Here is a 19,663-nt window from a genome sequence, read left to right as displayed (position 1 = left end):
ATTAGATTTATATAGCGCTTTTCTGGAAACTCAAAGATGCTTCACAATAGATACATTATTCATGCATTCACACATTCACACATTGCGGTGAACTACATATGGAGCCTGAACTGCCCTAGGGCAGACTGACGGAAACGCGGCTGCCAGTGTGCTCTTATGGCCCCACCAACCACCACCAAATACTCACACCAGCCATACACCAGTGTGAATTGAAGGCAATGTGTGTGAAGTGACTTGCCCAAGTACACAACGACTTTGTAGAGAGCGGGATTCAAACAGAGGACCCACCGGTTACTGGATGACCGGCTCAACCTCCTGAGCCACTGCTGCCACAATAGGTCATGAAACTGCTAGTGAGTGATTCGCAACAGCACTGTATGCAATGCAACTAGCAGCATGATAGCATTATTGGCCACAAAACATCCCTAACAAGATTACATAAGAAATTAAGTAAAATGAAAATTCCTACAATTAATTGGTTCTTGCTGAGTATGCGCATGACTAAACGATAATGCACAGTTTTTTCACTAAATTGTGGTGTAATCGAAGAAAAGTCTCGTTATGATACCTTGAACTGTTTAGATATGACTGCAAAATAGTGCGCTTCGTTTTGCCACAAAAGCCATGTTAATTTTCAACGCAAAATTTCATAGTGGACAGAATTCTCAAATATGTCACCCCACCTCGGACACCACCTTTTCCAGCTCCTTTCCTCCATTTGTTGCTTTCAAACAAGGGACACAACAAGGGACCATAACACAGCAGACATTTCAATAGCTTCACTCAAGTCAGGTCAAGTTTATTTATATAGCCCTTAATCATACAAGTCTCAAAAAGCTTCGCATGCCCACAATTGATAAATATCAACGACATCTCCTAATCCATAGGTGTCAAACTCCAGTCCTGGAGGGCCGCAGTCCTGCAGCTTTTAGATGTTTCCGTTCTCCAACACAGCTGATATATGTTCAGCTCATCAGCAAGCTCTGCATAAACCTGATAACGATCCTACTGATTGGAATCAGCTTGTGTTGGAAGAGGGAAACCTCCAAAACCTGCAGGACTACGGCCCTCGAGGACCTAAGTTTGACACCTATAATCGAACCACAAGTGGGCAAGGAAAAACAAAACAAAAAATCATCAGGTGAAAAATGAGAAACCTTGAAAAGGGACCGCAAATGTGGTAATCCCCGTTCCAGGATGATCAGGCTGCAATGGATGCCGAATGGGCAACATTTTACATTGTTTGTGATATTAAACATTATTAACTAGAATAGTGCGAAAGTCCATTGAAGAAGTTGAAGCACAGCAAGAAGACATTGTCAGGGAAGTGGGTCCTCATCCACATCCAGCCCGGTTGGTCAGAGCAGCTATCTCCATGGCGGCAACTTCAAGTTGATGGTCCGCCTTGCCATTAAAGTAGGGATGAAACGATAACGGTAATATCGTGATGTCGCAATGTTAAAAGTGCCACAATATTGTCGCCGTCATGTCATGATTATTAGAAGCAGCACATCCGTTAAGAAGGTGGAGTTGTATTCAATTAGTGCAATTCTAGCATCCTCTGGTGGTTAGTTATTTGGGCAGTATAATTTTAATTAGGAATGTTTTGACCACTGCGGCAGTCATCACTCCTATAAATCAGTCATACCAGCAAATATTTTTCAACATCTTCGTAAAAAACAAACATTACTTTTGGCCCACTTCAGCCAAACACAACATTGTGAACTACATAGACCATGATGCTTTGCGCCACTAAGCCAATAGGAGCGCATGACAAAGACATTGCCAAGCGTATTTCTCTGTCACTGCCGTTATGTACAAAAACATAATATTGTGCTTTTTTCTCCCCTAGTATGAGTTATTTTTGTTTTTTAAATTTTCTTACAATATCGTGAGTTTTGACACATTATGGTGGGCTTTTTTTTTTATATTACATCCCTATTAACAGATTATATCTTATAATTTCATAATGACTCTTTACCAACATCTCTGAACTGCTACTATAGTTATTAGTATTCAGTGTTCATGCACCCCTGTTATTTTGCATCATTTACACAATCCAATTTTATTTGTTCACTGACACTTCACTATTGTACAGTTTATATTGTTAATAGTGCTCTGTAATTTGTAGAACAATGTAGTTGCACAGAGTTTGCCCACTTATATGTACTGTCTTTATTGTGAAAGTAGTAGGCAATCTACACAAATTCCTTTCGTGTTTTAACATATTTGAATTGTACTTAATAAAGATAATTCTCATAAGCTCTGTCACAATAAGGTCAATACAGAAAGTACAATTTCTTATGCAACACATTTAATTCCAAAACATTTGTTCTGTATTACAGAGTTAGGAGAAGTAGATCAAGAATCTTATCCACAGTCACGAGGGCGCAGACACAGCACATGTATTTGGAGCACCTTATGCATATAGCTACGTTTCAGATGATGCTCGCTCTCGTTTCCTCCTTTGTCACTCCTCTAGCCCTCCCACCTGCAGCTGCCCCCTCACTCACTCTAATCCACTGGTGGAATTTCACTCGACAAGTGATCAAAGACCAGTCGCACGTCGCCAGGTGTGGTTGGAGCTTCAACTGTTGACAACCGCCTTGCAATACCCCCCCCCCCATTTCTTTTCCCACTTCTCAGAAAAAACAACAACGAGGCAAACAAACAAAGCTGGGCAAACTGCTGTTTGTTTTCAGTCCGTTTGTTTCCACCTCTTCCATTATTTTTAAGCCTTTATTCTTTTTTTCCAGCAAAAAGTAAGAATTATTTCCCTCATTCTTTGAGACTGTGATCTTTGCTACCTTGTCTGCGGTCCCCCGTCAGCACTCTGTGTGGTGGCCAGTTTGAGGAGTTCTCTGACAGTAAATTACGACAGTGTTGAGACTGACGACCAGCAGGAGCTGTGGAACAGAGAGAGCGCAGTCAGCAGGGTTTTGGCTTTATTAGACTCTACTGCCAATGACTGGCACAACAACTCAGCATCCTTGTTTGCGCAAGTGAATACAGCACAAAGTCTGTCTCTTCTCTAAACCTATAGGTGGTCTGCAAGTGAAAACACATCAGCTCTAATAAGTATCTCATATCTTAAGTGACATGTACTTGTTTAGAGAGTGTCAACGTACTCTGGTGGCGATATAGAGGACTTCTGTACATGGTGATATTTTACAGACAGTCTATTACTATATATAAACGACTGTTACGTGACTTATGCCTTGTTTATTTTAACATATCAAACAAATCCTCATGTTGTCAAAAATCACATCAGCAATTGTGAAAAGCATGCAGAGCATTTACTGTACAAGGGCCAAATACAACAAAAGGTGTAGAAAGCCAGCATGTTGCATGATGCCTTGTTTTACTTTCCTGATGAGTCAGTTATGAGAGTAAATCTGACAGAAAATGACCTACCTAAAAGTCCACCATGCGGTGTGGTTGGAACAGTGATGACCACATTAAAGGAACTCAAGCATAAATATTCAGCCAAATCCTTTTAAGTTTAAATCATATTTCATTGTAGCGCTGAAAAAAAGGGCCAAAGTAGTCTTTCTAACTTAAATTGGATGAGCATGTGACAAATTTCAAAGGCTGTCAAAAGAAAAAGAGGGTAAGAAGAAGAAAGGGTTGGAAAAAAATACATTTACATCATAAATGCACAGGTTCCCTTTCAATGGGCCTCTTCAAAACTCTCTTCTGGCTTTTAATGGTAGGTACGTTCAAAGTGGCACAAGACTCCCACTGCTTCCTCAGATAAGTCTGTGTGTGTGTGTGTGTGTGTGTGTGTGTGTGTGTGTGTGTGTGTGTGTGTGTGTGTGCATAAACTCATGAAAAAGTAATTTTAGTTCGCAGTTGAAGTAAGCAACAAATCATTTTCCTTCGGTCGAACTCCCTTGGAGGCCACACAATCTATTTACTGTACATACAGTATGTCAGGTTTCTTTGTGGAATTGAGAGAGTAGTGCATGCTGCGGCCTTTCTTGCAGATAGCACATGTACCAATCCCAGCCAGTGCACCAAAACAAGTCAGGAAGGGAAGAGCTGAAAGTATCAACAATAGCATTGTATTTTTTTGTGTATGGCTGTAGCCAACTATGAGGTCTCTAATCCTGGACCAAGACTATTTCCAAGTGCCATTTTCTCCCATGAGCATATTATGGACAAGAAACACACAGTTGTGCATTTTTTTTTTGGTTGCGTGCATTCTTCCATTGACTTGAGTCTACCATTTATGCACCTCCATGACAGATACCAGAGGTGGGCACTTCTGTCAATTGTCGATTTCCGTCAATGACGATGCCTACCTTTCGCTGACTGCTTCCGCGTTTTTTGGTGAATGCTTTATGACGCAAAGGACACACACACACACACAGAATGAGAAAGACTGTCTGTACTCACATCACGCAGCAGACGTAAACGTGCTTCAATCAGTGCTCAGTCTGTGCACTTATCTGAGGCGTCACGTCATTGTGCATTCGCCGAAAGATACATGCTCTCAAATCTGGCCTTACATGTATCTTGCCACTGACTTGGGCGAAGTAAAAAAATAAGAATTACATTAATTTGTTAAATGTGTAAGTGTGGCATTCTGATTAATATTGCATTTGTCGAATATTAATTAAGCAGAAAAATCCATCTGTTTTTATCCATTCCAGGGGGCAGCCATTATTTCGATACAGTGACAACACCAATAAGGTGTTATTCACTGACAGCGGAGGCTAGCTTCAAATCATGAAAGCATGGATTTTTCCTGAGAATTGTGAATGTCATTTGAAGGCCATATAAAAAGACAAAGCACACTTTAATTGTGAAAAATACCTTATGTATTGTACAGACACATGCAGAGTGGAGTGGCAACGGGTTTTGGACGTGCGAGATGTTGGCCCCCCCCCCCACCCCACGCAAAATTTTATGGAAATAGTCTCTTTCGTTTGTGCTGCGTTTGTGCTGGTTTGTGCCATAACAAGTTTCGTTTGTGCTATTACTGTTTTGCAGTTATCATAAATTATTTTTTAGGTCATCCAGAGTTCACCCAGCAGCCCATCTATTGAGAAAAGGACCCGTTATGGGTCCATTTGTTTGTGCTACATTTGTGCTGGATTGTGCAGTTAAAATTTTCGTCTGTGCCGCGACGGTTTTATAGATATTAAACATTTTAGTTTTGTGTGATGACATCATCCAGCCCCCCGTTTAGTTCAGATTGGAGCCGAAATAGTGTTAATCGTTTGTACTGCGTTAGTGATGGTTTATGCTGTTAAAATTTTCGTTTGAGCTGCGACGGTTTTATAGATATGGCATATTTAATTTATGATGACGTCATCCATCCATGGTCGTCCCCCGTTTCCTTTGAAATGCACCCAAAATGTTGTCAATTGTTTGTGCTGCGTTAGTGCTGGTTTGTGCTGCAATTTTTTTAAATTTTGTATTTATCTTTCAAAACTAAAATTCAACAACATAATTTACATAAATGAAATTATTATTACTATATCTTTGGTCACGAGATCATCAAAGATGACGTCATACTACGAGACTACTACTACTACCAGGTTGTTCGCCGGGCTGCATTTGCTGTCGATAAGTTGGTCGCTCCATTTTTATTTTAGTCTCACTCACTCACAGTAAACAAAAGCCAAGGTCATATAGAGTGCAGAGAGCTCAAGCAAAACAAATGCCGTTATTGATCGATTCTGTAGATATCACAGCGTGCAAGCAATCTTAAATTGAAATGTACTACTAGTAACACGAGTTGTTATCAGCCTAGCAGCTACGTACAATGACTTTGACATTTGAGTGCAGTTGGCAGTGAGGGCGCGGGGGACACGTCCCCCTCACAGTCTCATAAAGACCACAATCCATCCCATCCACTTTCGCCACGGCAAAAATCTCTGGTAAAACGAATGTTCCTCTTCCATCTGCTACAACTGTAGGAATTTGCACCTCTGAGTCAGTCTGACAAGCGCTAGGCGCTCGCAGCTCCAGCATTACTATTGCAAGCAGCACAAGTCTTATCGTGCTGTAAAATAAAATAGATGTCTGCTCAATGTGAAAAATAGAAGGAACACTTTTTAGAAGATGTTTGTAACTTTTTTTCTCTTAGGCTAGACAAGTCTTGTGTCGTGTAGCCTCCTCAACGATTGATTCTTCATACACAAATTTTAAAACAACTAAATTTCTAGATCAACAGTTGTAGGTGAGCAAGGCAAACCGACTCACAGCACCTTTTTGAACAACTCAATAAAATATTTCGTTTCCAGTCTGGTTTGCAGCTACAGGCGGCGGTTGGGGACCCCTGCCTAAGATTATTGAAATCATAAGCACCGGTCAGGGGGCGTTTGTCGGCCTCCTCCTACATTCTCATAACATGCATGGTAGAGTCATTGAAGAGGTTGTTTGTCTATACCCTGCAATCGGCTGGCAATCAATCCCGTGTATATCCGTTTCATGTCCAAAGCCAGCTGGGGCTAACCTTGCCAGCAAGCTAAATTCTTGCGGTATTTGTTCACAAACACCATGAGAATCCATCTTGGACTACTCCCGCTGATCCGTTCGCAACCAACCTTTTTTAGGTCGGACCAATCACAAAGCAACACTGTGCGACGAAAGTGGCAAAGCCGTGGGAAACAAACAAACCTAACATGGCGACACCAGCGGACGAATGCATGGACGCTGCAATTAATTGTGTTTTTGTATAATTACTTACAGTTTCCTTTTTGAAGAACAGCGGGAGGAACTTAGTGCATTTTTATCTGGTGAAGATAGTCATGCTTTTCTTTTTCCTACGACGATATTCACATCCGTTGCCGTGATTGGTTGAAACAAAAGTTGGGTAGGCGTGCACAAGTTGCCACATAGCCCAATCGGCTCAAAGTATTGTATAGCATGTCCCACCTTTCCCAAGCAAATCCCAGTGGAGCAGTCCCAGATTGATATTGTGGAACACCCTTGAGTGAATCACATTATCAATCTGGCTATTGCCAGGTTAAGTTGGGCTCAAGTTCACCCATGGCCCTAATGAGAATAAACTGTACAGAAAAAGGATGGACGGATGAGCCTCTGCATTGTGACTTATTAGGATTATTTAAGATCATATTTCAGACATATAAGGAGGATTTTTGACACAGTATAATTTTGTACGTTTACATGCAGGCAATATTTAAAACCAGAATATTGGCAGTATTTGGGTTTTGAAAGACCATGTAAACACACAAAAACCTGTTACCCCTTTCGTAACTGGAATTCATGATCATATATTGTTCATATGTCGCTAAACGAGCCTCGCTTGAATACAATGATTTCTCTGTGGCGTTTCTACATTATAGTGTTCCCTTGCTTTAACGCGGTTCACTTTTCCTGGTCTCGCTGTTTCGCACATTTTTTTTTTACAGTAATGTACCTATTTAAAAAAATAATAATAATTAAGGTTTGAACATTGAGAATGTAAAAGATAAAGCTAACTACTTCGCCGATTTCATTTATTGCAGGTATTTTTTGGAACCTAACCCGAGCGGAAAACGAGGAAACTCTATATTTTCTGTCTCTACCGCGAAATTGCCACAGTGTGTATATCTATACACACATTTTTGCGTGTATGTAAGTGAGCAGGGAAGAAACCGACGACTAGGTTTAGCGTAGTGAATGAAATAAACAATGTTTTTTATTGAGCATAGAAAGTGAAAAGCGGAAAATGATGTCTACTTATGTACTGACGTCCATGCCTCACGCTAACGGGTTTTTCCAATTGAGCACAATGAACATATATATGGAGTAACTCATTCTGCTCATGCTTGTAAACGGATTATCCCGAATATTTCAGAAACAGGAATTTTGACTTTAACCTGAATATTAACTGCATGCAAACATAGTCATTGTGTTGTTGGCACACCCTCACGCTAAAACTTAATTTAAGTGGCTTGAAAGTGGATTTAAAGTAGTTCAGTATTTATACTACTACTACTACTAATAATAATAATAATACCTGATTTTCAACATAATATTCCACTAATTTCCCTGAAAATTTGTTCTTTGCTGTGGCATGGTCTAAGGCAAAGATTTCTGCTGTGGATCAACATAGTGAACCCAGGATTTCAAAGCATAATATAGCATATTTGCATCAATATGAAACTTCAGATATACACATGAACAACCACTGTTGTTTTCCTTTCCTTTCCTTTTTCTTGTTACGAATTGTTGTTGATGGGGCCCATTTCCCCCTCCATTATTCCCCCTTTCAAACCTTTGTTCACGTTCTGTTCTTTCTTCTCCACCTCTTTCCACTGCAGTGTTTCCTCTGCTTGACATTGCACACAATTTGGTGAACTTCTGCACAAAATGGTATCTTCGGGAAGGTTGCAAACTGAATGGGCTCCGGATCTCAGTTAACAGCCAGCCAAGCAGTCATGCCCCACGGTGAAAGCCCGGCATCAAAGCCACAAATCTTTCCTTTTTTCTTTGCCTCCCTCCCTTTCTCTGTCTCTTTTTCCACGGTGGCACTTCCAGCAGATGGGAATGTTTAAACTTCATATATCAGCCTCATTACGAAGCCTCAAAGCCTCGCATTGATTCTAAAGGCACTCATTTGAATTTTTAATCACACGTATGTATGACTGCTGCACTCAGCAACTATCTAGACGCAAGTGTGCACATCCACACCCTAACACTCTCATCTCTGCTCCTTCAGCTCTTTCAAAGTGCTCTGCCTCTGAAGTTGTGAAGTTCAAACTTCCTCTCAGAAAAAGTCTCAGCTAATATTGTTCCAGCATGTTTGAATTTGCAGCGACAAGCACGGGCACACGCAGTTCAGACTCAATTGTGTGCATAGAGTTGACGCTTGTGGGGGGGCCAGGTGATTGACTTAACAGTAGCGTTTGATTGCACAGCCAAGGTGTTACTATTCACCGTTACTCTTCTCTTTGATGTCAAATATGTAGTTGGAGGATAGGAAATATCAAATATTATATATACAGTTACACACCACTCACTTGCCCTAGCGGATAAAGTGTTGCTATGTAGGGCCTCCTCACGCTCAGTTACCATGTGCATACAAAGTCCTGGATAAGCTACAGAGACTTTGTCACTCAAGCAATAACAGGGAGAAAGAATCCTTCAGATCTTCCTGCAAGAAATACACCTTTGAATCTGAATTTCCTTGCAGAGAAAAGGGCTTTGAAAATCTAATGCATAAACATTATCTTCTTTCCTCCCGCCCCTCTACTTCTTGCTCCCTCCATTCCCTCCCATCACCTATAAGCGCGCAAGCTTCTGAGCGACTTTGGAAGAACTTCCCTTTTTTAGAGTCCTCAGTAACTTAAATACGAGGCGGTTGGGGATTTGGATATTGTTCTGTCTCATCAAACGCAGAGATGTGCGCCTAACCCCCTCTTGCCTATTCTCTTTCTCTTTCTGTCTGTCAACACCCAGTCTTTAAGAAAGATAGTTCTCCTCAAGACTGATGTACTGTAATTTGATATGCCCCACCACCCCGCTTGCCATAGGTTTCCTACTATGGGGGTTTGGATTTTTTTTGTAAAGGCACACTCTGGCTCAAGGGATTGCAAGCAAGGATGTTAGCATTGGTTCAGTCAGTTAGCTATCTTTAACAGCATAATATATTTATAATATTTGAATGACATATAATATTTGAATAACATATAACATGGCATATTTGCTTGTCTAAACCAATAAAAATGCGTAATGGGTTATGTCAACAATTCTGGTTCATGATTGGATCCTAGCTAACCAATCCCAATTGCAAGTTGATTTGCATGATGTTCATCATAGGGCTGGGCGGTCAATCGAATTAATTCCGTTAATTCGTCCATTTAAATTACCACAATGTGAAAATTAGCTAAATCGTGAAATCGAGGTGCTTATAAATAAATACACTTCCTCTCCCTTGAGCGGCTCACGTCTGCTTACGCTCGTTGTTTTGGGGTCCTTCATTCGGTGGCTGGACTGCTTTCTGATGACGTCACGCTGTTATAGCGAAGCTGCGGTATGTGACGTCATCAAAAGGCGCACAGGACCCTGAAACAGTCGTGCAGGCGGTTCACACATCACCGCCTGTTTGCTACTTCGGCCAAACGCTACGCTACCTACTAGAATTTGGTCTCCCCGAGCATCAGCTAATCTCTGAATCTCCTACCCGAAGGGGGTCCCGTCAGAAGATGATAGCGCATTCTTGAGCAGGAGAAGGCAATTGGACAAATATTGGGGGCAGACAAGGAAACACGGCACTTAGTGCGTACCTGGCAGGACATTGACATTTTAGAGTCTGTGAAAAGGGCCATAAAGTCTTTGCATGACTTTACTGATGCATTATCTGGAGAAACATATGTGAGTATGTCTTGCATAAAACCAACCCTAGACCCGTTTAACAAGAGTGTGCTCAAGGCTGCTGAAGATGATACTGTGCTAACAAAAAAATCAAAACAGGTATGTTGGACTATCTCAACAGGAAATATAGTGTTCCGGCCACACAAGATCTGATTGACATTGCCTCACTGTTAGATCCCAGATTCCGTACAAGATACATTGATTCAAGCAAGCTCGAAAGCCTTAAAGAGAGAGTTGTTGCAGAACTCTATTCCATGCACTTCAGAGGGCTTCTTGCTGGTACTCCTGCTGAGGAGGACTAATCAGTGAGTCAGAGTAGTGTTGAAATTGTTGAACCCCAAGAAAAGCGTAAGAAAACCTTTGGCAGCTTCTTTCAAAAGGATGCGGTTGAAAGTACTACCCACACTGAGACATTTGAAAATAAAGTTAAGAGTGAATTGTCAGCATATTTACGTTCATCTGAAATTGATGCAGATTCAGACCTCCTTCAGTGGTGGAAATTAAATGAGGCACATTTTCCTAAACTCAATTGGCAAAGAGGTACTTGTCAATACCAGCGACAAGTGCTCCTTGCTCCATCAGAAAGGGTATTTAGTACCGGGGAAACATTGTGACATGCACCAGAGCTTGTCTTTTGCCAGAGTCAGGTGACAGGCTAGTTTTTCTTGCAATAAATTTAAGAGTTTAATTACAATCAAACGTGGTGCTGATTATTATAAGCTGTTGATCTTGAAGTTCTGTCTTATACAAATGTTATTGTGAGTTGTATTTTTGCACAAGTGGTAGAATACTGGATGTGTGGTTTACAATAGTTAGAACTACTTGTGGCATTTAAATTATGCAAAAGCTATGAGTAGCTTCTTCTTTTTTTGCACAAGCTATGTGGCATTTAAGTTATGCAAAATGTATGAGTAGCTTTTTTTGCTGATGACATATTTATTAATTTTATATTATAATAGTATAATTGTAATTTGTTCTGAGAGTTGTTTTCCAACTTGTGGAACCAATAGGCACTTATTTTGCATAAGAAAAACCTCACAGTAAACCAGCAAATAAAAAAAAAAAAATTTCATACTGAAATAATGATCTTAACTCAGTTTAGTCACAAATGTAGTTAGTGTAAACTGTGAAATCTGGGTTTGTATAGTTGAACACAAAGCTGATATATTTGTTATTTGTTATGCCTAACAAATAACATATAGTGGTAGGCATTTGTTATGCCTGCCACTATATGCCACTGGCATAAATAGAAGAATGTAAATGATAATACAATAATAATAATAATAATAATAATAATAATAATAATAATAATAAGTGTATAACTGTGAATAACATACACTTTCTTTTTTTACTCCAAGACATAATACATTTTTCTAAAACTGCATACCAAATTGAACCGAAAACCATGAGCACAAAACCGAGAACCGAACTGTGGAATTTGTGAACTGTTCCATATATATGGTTTTCGGTACATAACAACATAATTTAAGTGACAGTGAAAGTGTTCTTCTTTGCCAATAGTGTCTAATAGTGATGCACTGAATATTTGGCCACCAGAAATAAAATTAAAGTCGAAAGAATATGGCCGAAAGAGGATGTTGTGATGATGCAAGCAAAAAAAAAAAATGCTGCAAGGAAGCACCTACATCACGTCATCCGCGCCGCACGGCCAGAAAATGCTCAGTTGCTCACCCCTCGTATGGTGTTTAATGTACCATTCGCCAACATGTCTCTGATGTCTGTAGTGTGGACGCATTTCAATTTATATTGTGCTTTGTTAAAATGCTGGTGTGAAATAGGCCAAAATATTTTACAATAATATTATAATTTTAATTAATTATAATAAATGCAATGATAATAAAAAAATTGCATCATTTTTTTTGACATTTCGGTTTTTGGCCAAGCATTTCTCATTTTCGGTTTTGGCCCAAAAATTTCATTTCGGTAAAGCCAATACGTCGAAAAAGGAAGTCAAGCTGGCGGTCACGTCGCCACGCAGGCCGACTTGAAGCCCACCAAGGCAATTGCATTGGCATCAATGTGTTGTTTGATAAAGCTTTATTTTTTAAGTTAGCCTTGGTGTAGGCGCCGTGTTAAGTTGAGTATGTTTCCAGCTTCATTGACATGTCTGAATGACGGGGTAAATCCATTATGTGCCTTGCGCTGGTGTGCCGTCATAAAATATCGATGCTGCCGTAAGTGTATCAATATATTTATTGCAACAGAGAGCACAACAATATATATATATATATATATAAATATACATACATATATATACATATATACAACAATATATTGCAATATTGATTTTCCCCCTAATAATTTTCATGTGTAGTAGTTATGGAAAGGATTTTGGCTTTAAAATTATCACATTAATCATGTATTAATGCAGATTAATCACACTATTAATTTTGACCACAGATGATCCTTTAGCTGACAGCGGATGGTTACATTAAAGGTAGCACAGTTTGTGTTTAAGCAATAAACATAACTAAATGCATTAAAGTTATGCATTTAATAAATGTTTGCATATGACATTCTGAATATTTGTTCATGTCAAACTATCGGGGTCTTGCGAGGCAACATTGTTTTTCAAACACGTACAGTATTTAGAGAATAGATTAAAATCAATCACAGCCATTGCTTGAACATCTCTCATAACCAATAAAATGATTAGGAATGCCCTGAAGAAGAAGAAAAAAATTATGCTAAGTAACGGACTTCAAATGGTAGAACAAGAAAAATAATATCCGTTGATACAGAAACAAGAGGAATGTTTCAGGCTGGCTGATTCAAGCTCCCCAAAGAGCATGCACTTTACCTGCTTAAAGAAGACTGGAAGGAGTACAATATATATAAAGTACTCGATAGTTAAGACCACCCACGGTTGCATCATTTTGAAACTACACACTATAGATACACTCCTGAGCTTACATTGAAGTGCCATTGTAAATTAAACTGTCCAAGGCAGGCAAGAGGGGACGAACAACGCCTCAAACAAACGCCTTGACCCCTCAAATCACATCCACACAGGCTTCCTTCAGCACTCAGTCTTGTCCGCCCCGCTCCATGCTACGTGTCAGTGAAACCTACCCGTCAGTAAACACCCAATTTTCCTTTACTGTACAAATGAGGATACAAGAAGCCAGATTTCCCTCCCTCACTCAGCTCAGCTGAAGTAGTACAATTTGAAGATGTAGTAAAGCTCCTTGTGAGCCTGTCAGTGGAAGCGTTTCTCAGTCACACACAAGTAATAGATGTAAGTCCCTCCTGCAAAACACAGACAGACTTTGGACAAATTACCTGAGTGCCAGACACCTACTCAGAAAGCCCCGCCCAACCATGTTCTGCATGCTGGTTTGAGGATAATCACCAAAAGTTTTTACAAGAAATACGTAATTGCTCATTATTTATCATGCTTGTTAATTTTCTTGTTTGAGAAATTTTTGGGGGATTATTTATTTATTTGTTGATTTTATTTGGACTGCAAAGATGCCTATTGACCATCTAATAATATACTTATTATGTTTGTGAGCAGCTTGATGAAGATATATATATTTTTTCACTTATTTTTTTATAGTTGTCAATATTTCCAGTTTCCCCATAATGAATTGCCACCTTGTGGTCAGAGAGTTTGCGTGCCAGTGTCAGTAACAATAAGAGCTTTACCAGGAGGAGCCTTTTTTTTTTTTTTAAATTGTCGCTGATGGGACACAATAGCCAAACAGGTCTTACCAAGGCCTAACGAAGTGCAATTTCTTAGCTGGTGAACACCCCTAATCACCCAATACCACGGAGAAAACACTTATCAACAACAACATGCAACAATATGCTGGCTTGTATGGCAAGCCCTTTGAGCATTTATTCCATATCCTTGATATCAGACAGTTATGGCAAGCCCTTTGAGCATTTATTCCATATCCTTGATATCAGACAGTAGTGTGTCCTAACTAGTGCAGTCTTTGTCAGAACTAGGTGGACATTCAGCCATACTAGTTATGCGCTTTGTCGTACTACTTGTACAAAAACACTGACATGTCACCCATTTTCTGCAACTTGTGCCTCTTTAATCAAACTAGTGCTGACACAAGTCTAACTAGTGACACATATAAGCATGCATGTAGTGCCAGGCTTGTGATGCGTATGCATGATGTCACATTTCTACCGGCTTGCTCATGTATGCATGCTTAGAACTGGTCCTGAGACTGTTGAAAAGCTCATCACAATGACTTTGATCAAGGACTTTTTTTTTTTTGCCTTTACGATCATTAGCCTTTATCAGGACGTTTCCTCTATTAGGCATCAAAGTGGTGGCAACTGACAGTTCTTGCTGTTTATGGCTTCTTGTAGTATAAACATCATCAGACAGCTCAAATTCAGTCGATCGTAACGAAAAGCCTCATGATGGAAAAATCAAACAGGGATCCCATTTATAGAAGCCCATGCTGGGAATTCATCTCTTGGCCACTTCATTCAGTAAATGCTACGCATATCTTGCCCCCACTGGCTCTGGCTGACTACCCAGCTCACATAATCTTTTTCTCTTTTAAATAAATCTGCTTGGACCCCCCTCCATCAATTGCCTCCCTCTCCTCTCTCTTGCACCTGCTGCTGTGAACAGCGGGAGCCCAGTGTGTGTTTCTGTTCATCCCTTGCTTTTTTCCTATTGCTCTCGCCACTCCAATTCCTCCATGCCTTTCTTTCATGTGTGCTCTGCTGTCAAGCCCAGCTGGATCAGGCCTGTCAGTGTAGACACACACAGCCTTTGTTGGTTTGAAACAAGCAGTTTGAAAGCAGTGATCGAGTCTTTTGCGAGACCTTTTCGTCTCAGGCAGAATTTACTTTTTACGTTGTTTCCGCTCAAAATACTGGTATTAACATTTCTTTAAGAATCTCGCTTCATTCTATATTAATTCAATATAAGACCATTCTCAGTTAAACTGAGGCTAACAGCAAAAGCAAAATTAAGTGCAGTGTGGGTTTATTGGTGATTATGCAATTGAAAACATTGCACTTCAGGTTCTTGGAATGAGTTCATGACCTTCATTTTCTCCATTTGGAAGTTATATGGTGGAGGCCTTCTGAAGGTTTCCTAATAAATATGTACGTATGTGAGAACTATATATTGCCCTGACAGCTTCTCCATGTTCTTCACACGCGAATGTTCTCCATTTCCAAGTTGACTTCACCTCCTCAGTTTTATGACACTACTTTAATAAACAAAATGTCAACAATCTTGGATTTTATTTTTATGTATTTAAAATTGTATTCATTCAGGTAAGGCAACGGAGAACAGATTCTCATTTTTAATGCAGACTGGTTGCAGGGTCAAACAAAAATAAAACAAATACAAAGAAAAACAAAAAGTACAAACAAAATGGTAATAAGTTTGGACACACTTTCTTATTCAATGCATTTGCTTTATTCTCATGACTATTCACATTGTAAATTCTCACTGATGGCATCAAAACTAAGAATGAACACGTGGAGTTATGTATTTGACCAAAAAAAGGTGAAATAACTGAATACATGTTTTATATTATAGATTCTTCAAAATAGCCGTCCTTTGTTTTGGTTACTTTTTTGCATACTCTTGTCATTCTTACCTCTGGGAACTCCTTAAAGACTGTTGGAAAACACTTTCAGGTGACTGTCTACCCTTTGAAGCTCACCGAGAGAATATTAATATATATATATATATATATATTTTTTTTTTTAAATCAGCGCTAAAGGGCCCACATTGGACCATGCAGTTTCTGACTAGATGTATGACAAAAATGCCATTTTAAATACAGTGGAACCTCAGAGTTTGAACGTCTCGAAACTCGTACAATCTGACCTCAACCAATAAATCTGAGTAAAAAATGCCTCAGAGTTTAAACAAATTTTTGAACACCCAAATAAAGCAAGCTAAGCCGAACGTACCTTGAAAACAGGGTAGCCGAACGAAGCCGAGCAATGCCGAATGCTCACGTTGCGGTAGTTGAGACGATGCACTGCTCATTTCCAATCAGATCGTGAATACTCCTGGAGGTGCTCCATACTCGCGAGTGCATTTAGATTTTTCCACAACAATTTTGTTCGCCATGGGCCCAAAGAAAGACAACAGTGCCAGTGGCAGCAAAGCAAAACATACAGTGCTACGAACCACAGTGGAATTAGGAAGGATATTATCGCGCCGTTGTAACTACCTTGACTACTTCCGTAAATACTGGCACGAGGACCCCCTTAGCTGTTCAACAACGTGCCTGACGTTAAACAACGCACGCAAGGACCGCTGAGTAGTCTAACAATTTGCCCAATGTAAAATACACAAACTCAGCACTGAACTAAAGCAAGCATTAACATAGCATTTATCATCCAGCATCCATCATCACACCACAACAAAAAAAGGTAAGGTATTTTATTTTTATTTTTTATTGTTTAAATACTGTACAGGGTGTAAATGTAAAAAACATAAATTGAAATTAAAATAGGAATATTCTGTTTTTAAAGTGATTAACCAATGAACCTTACAGTATCTTAATATATTTCATGCTCAGTGCATGTATAAAAGATCCAGTGAAAAAAAATTACGATTCAAGGATAATAAAGAATAGTTGCACTATAAACTAACATTAAGTGCAAGGTGCTCATTTTGTACAATCAAAATTGTAATATTACTAAATATTCAGGTATTATGTTTATCTTGCATGTCATTCCAAATCCACAAGAAACTATTAGATCTACTCACTGTGTCGTAAAGGTAGTATACAGTAAGACCCAGTGCAAGCGCTACTAAGCCAAGTCTGCCCTCAAGTGGTAGATGGTGTGATTACAATCTAAAACTATTCAGTTCCAGTTCACATGGGATAGCGACCGAGCCAAGCCCATTTAAAAATTCATTGGAATTTTTTTTAATTATTTTTTACGTAAATCCAAAAATGTCTTTAAAAAATGCTGACCGTCCAATATGCATTTTCTTTGAAAAATGGGGGTCAGAACCGAAAAACATTTAAAAATGTTTGTGGGGAAAATAAATAAATGTACAGGTGCCGAATCGTGAATACTGTATTAGAGGAAATATATCACACTTTTTTTTCTTAAACTTAATCGAGGGGCCGTTCGGAGTGTGGGCGTGGCCTGCCAGTTGCTCATCCCTGGCCTTGAAAGAATGACGTATACAGTTGGGTAGGTGATCAGTATTGATGGGTACATGAGGCCTCATGAAGCATTTCAACACACCGGGCAAACTGAACTGTGTTAGAAGTGTGTCGGTACTGTGTCACTCTATTGCTCACTGATCAGTAATCAGGAGATTTAGGATAGGCAGCAGGTTGGCAAGGAGAGTAAGGTGTGGCCAGAGCGGTTGTGAGCCGAGTGCAATCTTGACACACACGAGACAGCAGGCCCGTGAAAAGCCAGAAAAACAATGGCTGGTGTTTAAGTTGCTTCCGACTTGATTCTGTCTCACTCTATGTGAAAAGCTCGAAAAAGGACTTCCTTGACATTTCATTTGCATTGTTCTACTAACAGAAGAATAAACTAAAAAAATGTACAACTCACTCAAATCAGCAATCGCTCAATTAATGCTCAAATTTTTCTCTCTCATGAGCTCCAGAAAAATCACAGTAAAGATGTTTGGAAGTCTTTGAAAAATTATACTTTCCCTCTTATCACATCATCTCACTCCAAAACAATGTCTTCCTATTGTTCTCACAGCAGGGAGTCCACTGTCCTGTAACGGTGTGCTGTAATGCTTTAAAGCTATGAGCATGGGAAAGAAAAAAAAAACCCTCTTTATTCTTTGCACCTTGTCGTCCGGATACATTAAACAGAATCAAAGACGCCATTTACATACCATTTGTGTTTCATCTTTGAGAATTGAGACAGCAACAGAGCTCATCCTGTGTGAAAGTACGGATGCTTTGACTTTCTGAACTTTTTTGCAACGACGCATAGGAGGGAAGCATGATTGAAAGCTGGAGGAGGAGGAGGAAGGGAGATGAGAGCCAAATTAAATCGCAGTATTTCGATGTAATTTCTTCTTTTGTCATCTTGTCACCGTGTCTCCTCCTTATTATCCAACCACACAGGGTATTTGTCATGAATTAGTGACAAAAGCCTTTGGAAGCGTCTCCTTCACTTTTCTAAGCGAGTGTTTAACATTGTTTTTTACCTGACAACGCAACATGGCACATTCACGGTTAAAATAGCTAATATATGACGTAATAATAATAACATGTGTTTTATGAGTGGGATTACACTGCAGAGTTAAAGCTTTTTGGTTGTTTTAATTTTGGAATATGGCTCGAGCTGCTTGAGCAATTGATGCAAGGATAATGCATGCAACGGATAAAAAAATCTCATAGTATGGACCATATCACAGTTTTGAGTTACAAATCGAATCATTTTCAATCTAATCATTGTTGTAAAAAAAAACGACAAATAGAACTTTGTCCTTCATTTATTTTACAACATGTTTGCTAATTAAGTATATTAAAAAAAAACATTCAATTCAAAATGTTAAGTATTGCTGCTTAGATTGAATGAGCACAACATTAAGTGCAATATAAAGCATGATTGTCATGATCCGTATTGGTTTAATTTTGTATTTGGTTTTGCTTCATGTTATGTATTTTTTTGTGGTTCATGTCTTTCTCGTTATGGTTTTGCGTTTGTCAGCTCCTATGTCTGCCAATCAGATCCCTCAGCCACTTAAACATTTTTGTAAGCACACCTGACCTCCCTCACTGCTTCCTTCATTTGGGTCCACAATGGCCCACACACCCCCTTGACAATGATGATGATACTTTCTTTTATACAAGTGTCCGGGCGTCGGTATGTATAAAATCACTGTCTTAACGTCGGTGCTGTTGGAGAGCGTATTGGGGATGTTTTTTGGTGGATTCACCATGTTGAATCGGCGTCTGAATGTTTGAAATTTGTTCACTTTGATCGTCTGTTAGCTAGCGAATCAGTACATCGGGCAATAGTAGGAAGTGACAAATGCGGATAAACAATAAGCAATGGAAAGCCATCAGAATATTACTCATCTTTCACATTATTACTCTTCACATTTGGATGAAATTATGTCTGTCTGGATAGAAGATTAATAGGATAAATTTATTTATTTATGAATTTATGTTGCTTTTTCTGCCGACTTTGTTCAGTGTTGCAAAATGTTCCAAACCCTCTTTATACTTTGAAACCCTTTTTCTTATCGCAGAGAAATTTTGAACATGTCATTTTTCCTGTGTGATGTGCCAATGGTCAGGCCAATGCCACAGGCGGTAGACATCGATCACATTTGATCGATCACATTTGGCTGACCGTCACTGCCACGCCACCA

General features: G+C 39.4%; 1 long non-coding RNA gene across 1 annotated transcript; it reads right to left on the bottom strand.

The window, feature by feature from the left end:
* Nucleotides 1–556: 556 nt before the first annotated feature.
* LOC144055408 (uncharacterized) lies at nucleotides 557–16,518 on the bottom strand. The gene is made up of 3 exons (XR_013294868.1): nucleotides 16,258–16,518; nucleotides 2,808–2,906; nucleotides 557–1,404 (listed from the first exon to the last, which is right to left on the bottom strand). It is a non-coding gene; the product is annotated as an uncharacterized LOC144055408 (long non-coding RNA).
* Between the last annotated feature and the right edge of the window lie 3,145 nt (nucleotides 16,519–19,663).

This window comes from Vanacampus margaritifer, chromosome 7 (assembly GCF_051991255.1).
Source record: "Vanacampus margaritifer isolate UIUO_Vmar chromosome 7, RoL_Vmar_1.0, whole genome shotgun sequence".
In the NCBI taxonomy this organism is placed as follows: Eukaryota; Metazoa; Chordata; class Actinopteri; order Syngnathiformes; family Syngnathidae; genus Vanacampus; species Vanacampus margaritifer.
This window is presented reverse-complemented; position numbering and strand designations above follow the sequence as displayed.